Consider the following 4,637-nt stretch of genomic DNA (forward strand, 5'->3'; position numbering starts at 1 on the left):
ATGTTCTACTTTCCTGGTTTTAATCAGAACTCCAACAGCAGCGTTCTGGATTAGCTGCAGCTGGACTACTGATTTAAAAATTTTTTTTTAGGCAGACCTGTGAAGACACTGTTACAGCTATCAATGCAGCTGAAGATAAACGCATGGATGAGTTTCTTTAGATCTAGCTGAGACATTAGTCCTTTAAACCTGGAAATGTTCTTCAGGTGATAGAAGGCCGACTTTGTAACTGTCTTTATGTGGCTCTGGAGGTTCAGGTCAGAGTCCATCACTACTCCCGGAGTTCAGCCTGATCTCTGGTTTTCATCTAGTTTGTAGATCGTTCCTCTTTAGGTCCATAGATAATGAATTCAGTTTTGTTTCTGTTCAGCTGGAGAAAGTTTTGGCTCATCCACACATTGATCTGTTGTAAGCATCTGTTTGGTGATTGGATGGGGTCAAAGGTCATCTGGTGACATCGTGATGTAGGGCTGTGTGTCATCTGTGTAGTTATGGTAGCTAATTGTATTTTCTGTTGTTACCTGAGCCAGTGGGAGCATATCAATAATAAATAGGAGGGGTCCTTGGATTGAGCCTTGGGGTTCCCCACATGTGACTTCTGTCCGCTCTGATGAATAATTACCTTTTGACAAAAAGAAACCCCTGTTCTTTAGGTCAGACTGGAACCAGTCCAGTACTGGAGCAGAGTACTGGAACTCTCCAGTCGCATCAGAAGTATGTCATGGTCAACAGCGTAACAAGTTGCACTGAGGTCCAACAGAACCAACACGGTTCTGAGTCTGTGGTTTTTCAATAATCTTTAATGTGGTCGTAAAATGAAAGTAAGTAAAATTAATTACACTTTATTTTAATCTGAAATTCTACAACTGGAAAGTAATCTAACCATAGGACAAATAAAGATGAAACACTAAATTACATGTTATTGATGATCAAATTAAAAAATGTAGTAAAAACTAAGTTACAATTGTCACTATATTATAATTATGGTAATTCTATAATATCAATATCAAAATGAAACACAAGAGAATCAAAGAAAGAATGTAATACAAAAGTTTAAATAACCAATATTCTATGAAAATAATAGAAATAGATTTATTATTGCTCCCATTCTCAATCTTTTATTTATTATATTTCTATATAAGCGTTTTTTCTAACTTAATTTCATAATGTGGTGACATAAATGACCACTGAGTGTACTGATTAGTTGTTTGGTTAAACGTTTAGCTAAGACGAGACACACAGTGACCGCCGTGAAGCCCAGGGTTGGTAGCAACATGTTAGCAGCATCAGTTTTAATTGAACGGCTATTGATCAGTTTAATGAAAGAAACACGCCTGAATCGTAAAACACAGAGCTGTCAAAAGAGCATCTGTGTCGGCGTACAGCAGAGATCCAGCAGGTCTTTCAGATCACTTGTCTGAAGTTTCCTTGAATGCTTGTGGTGTTTGTCAGTTTGTCATCTTTGAAAACATTGAGCTCTTCCAGTAAGTAGTCTGCGAGGAATGTGACGGCCTTATCTACACCAGAGTTAAGAGAAAATCTGGATCTTCCAGTTGGAGAATTTCAGACAAAAGGCAACTTGGTGTCAGTCAGTGGGCAGAAGAAGGAAGTTTCAGTCGGTGTCAAATTACTGAACTTAGTAATTTGACAGCTTACCGTAATTGTTGATAAAGTCATTTTCGGTTTCTCTAAATGTCCTGACAGCAAGATGTCACATTGTTTTCTGTCCAGTTTATGGCTCATTCAGTATCAATAGACTCTCACAAACATGAAGCAGGCAAAATTGGAAACCAGTAAAGTCCCACTGCAGGAAGGATTTTCACTTTAACCTGATTTCCATTCTACAGACAGGAAATGAAGCAGTTTGTTATCCAGATATAACAAAGTGAAGGAGTTTTTAAAAATCTGTTTTTCTTTTGTGATATGAAAAGTATTATTTTATTTATATTATAAATATATATTATTTATATGTATATTCCTCTCAATAATCAATTGAAAGGTTTTTACTGTTAAAGCATTCAAACCCATTTCTAAAGTTCAGAAAGGGCTTTGAATGCTTGTTTCACTGGTATTTTCCCATTTAACTTTGGTGAAGTTTACCATCGTTCAGACCAGAAGCCCTCATCATCATCATCATCATCATCATCATCGTTTCCTCCTCCTCTCCCTCCTCCTCCTCCAGCTACCTGCATGGATTCTCTGAGACTGAAGATCGGACTCTTGCCGGGCCGGTTCTGAAATGTCATAACTTCTAGTCAGAAGATTATTTTAAACCTAAATACAGCAGGACTGAACAATCTGGTGCTTAACTATATTTACACCTTTGGTTCTCCACACCAGACTCAGTTTGTTCAAACATCAGTTTCCTCCTTCCACTCCACCCAGGTATCATTTTAATTTACACTTCCTTAAGATTATAATCTAGATTTTAGATTCAATCTTTCTGCTGCAGTCTTGCACAGAGTTGGCCCAAAGCTCTGAGCTACTTTGGGGGGAGACAGAGTCCATCAGGGTGACCCTTAAAATGACTAACGACGTCTCAGATTTTGGAAGTGTTAGTTTTTCATACAGTAAAGTCACAGAGGGGAACATTTTCTATCAGGTTGATTCTGCTGAAACTTGTTCCCTCTGTCCAAATGATGGATAAACAGCATCGTACCTCTTTGTCTTTCAGCTCCAAAATACTTATCACCATGACTTTGCCTGTCATTTCAGATGGTCGTATCCAACCTGCAACAGCATGCAGGAGTCTGGCTTGCTTTCATTTTTCACAGCAAAGAATAACATGCTCTCCAAGTAAGTGTTTTATTTTTGTTTCAAAAAGACTGAAAAGTCAAAGACACGACAGTTAACTGTATTTGTTTTGCTAGGAGCAAAGATATTGGACTGGTAAATAATAAGAACTTGAAAACTATTCGTAAAATAAATGATTCAGGATCTGTGACTGTGAGCATGTCTAACTCAACCTGGAGTGACTGTTTCCATATTAAACATTTTTAATACTCTAATGCTAATCAGGAAGAGAACTCTGGAAATAAACCCTCCAGATAAAAAAATTAATACTGGCATGTAATTCAAACTTTTTGATTATGCCATTTCAAAACTAATAAGTTAGAAAACTGGATTGTGTAATCTCATGAACACAACTAGAATTTGTCTGCTTTAATAATGTGCAGAATATACTGCAGTTCTTCCTTCTGGTCTTCCTCATACCAATACAATCTTCTACAAATAGTTAAAAATTTAGCTGCACGTTTACTGATGAAACCAGGAAAGTGTTTTCATTGTTTTCATTTGCATATTTTCTTTTAAAGGGATTTTCTGACCTGTGGAGTTAATCTGTGTGGTTTTGTGTCGTTCTTTAGCAGTGTTACAGCGCCACCCATTGGCCCGCCGGTCCTATTACATCAGTTTCTGTGGCGCTGCATCCTGACCTGTGAGCGCACATTTTTTCTTAATTGTTTACAAAAATATATCAGACTCGTCTCTGTGTGCACAAGGCTTCAGTCTGTTATGTAAATATAAAAACCTTAAAGTCAGATCAAAATGTAAGAGCAAATTTAGTCTCACTATAAGAAAACCTCATATCCAGATCTGAACTGAATTTGAGCTAAATTTAACTCCAAACTAAGAGGGGCAGCTACACTATGAGTAACATTATTAAAAACAGGATACAGTTGAAGTTAATCTTCCTTAAAATAACTGAGCAACAGAAAAAGATGTTGGAGTTGTTTATGGCAGCACCAAGAACCCAATGATTTATGGAGAACCAACAGAACCAAAACTGTTATATTTCAAGTATTTAACTCTAATCATTTGGGAAACTGTGGCTTAAAGCTAATAAAAACTAAAATTTGGTTTCTTAGACAATTTGATAATTAACAAATGTGACCATTGTTGCCCATGTCATGGATACATACTGAAGCTCTGACTCCTTGCTTCACCCTCCTATGTCAAACTTTTTCTTTCCACTCAACTTTCCATTAATTTACTGCAATACAGCTGTCAGTAAACAGCCTGATTCTGGCTTCTTATGTGACTATGCATATATTATAAGTTAAAATAAATGTTTAATTTCCTAATTTAATATATGAAGAGAACTTTATGAGCATAAATCTCTTTTACTTGTAAATAGTCTTTTTCTCAAATTTGTATTAAGCACAGGCACTTTATTATTATTCTTATGCTGAAATTCATTAAAGGATTTAAAGTGATGTGAGCCTTTCTGCCATACTTTTTCCTTCCACTCAACCTTCCATTAATATTCCTTGATGTAGGACTCAGTCATCATGCTTTCACATGATGAAAAATCTTTTTTGCTGTTATCTAATAAGCTAAATGAATTTTATGTCACAATAAATATAAATAAACATTTTCTACTTTTGAGTGCCATTAATGTACATAATATATAATAACTACTGGAATAATCTGAGGAGCGCCGGTATCAGCAGCTCTTTTACTTTCACATAAGATCCTTTATTATTATTATTATTATTTTACAAATTAGTGTCTATAAACCAAATTACAGACTAACAAAAATAGGAATTGGTCTACAAAATAAATAACTTTATCATAAGACCTGAATAGTTGTCCATGCTAAAGCGTCCAGATGTGATGTACAGTGAAACACACCAGCA

At 35.9% G+C, this 4,637-nt stretch overlaps 1 long non-coding RNA gene across 1 annotated transcript in view; it reads left to right on the forward strand.

Annotated features, from left to right (window-relative positions):
• The window catches only part of LOC116735752 (uncharacterized), a 28,813-nt gene that overhangs the window by 22,571 nt on the left and 1,605 nt on the right, over positions 1–4,637 (forward strand). Inside the window, exons 3-4 of the long non-coding RNA XR_004342418.1 lie at positions 2,716–2,796; positions 3,366–3,436. This is a non-coding gene — a long non-coding RNA (uncharacterized LOC116735752). The remainder of the gene's footprint in view (positions 1–2,715; positions 2,797–3,365; positions 3,437–4,637) is intronic.

Source organism: Xiphophorus hellerii, chromosome 16 (genome assembly GCF_003331165.1).
Source record: "Xiphophorus hellerii strain 12219 chromosome 16, Xiphophorus_hellerii-4.1, whole genome shotgun sequence".
Taxonomy (NCBI): domain Eukaryota; kingdom Metazoa; phylum Chordata; class Actinopteri; order Cyprinodontiformes; family Poeciliidae; genus Xiphophorus; species Xiphophorus hellerii.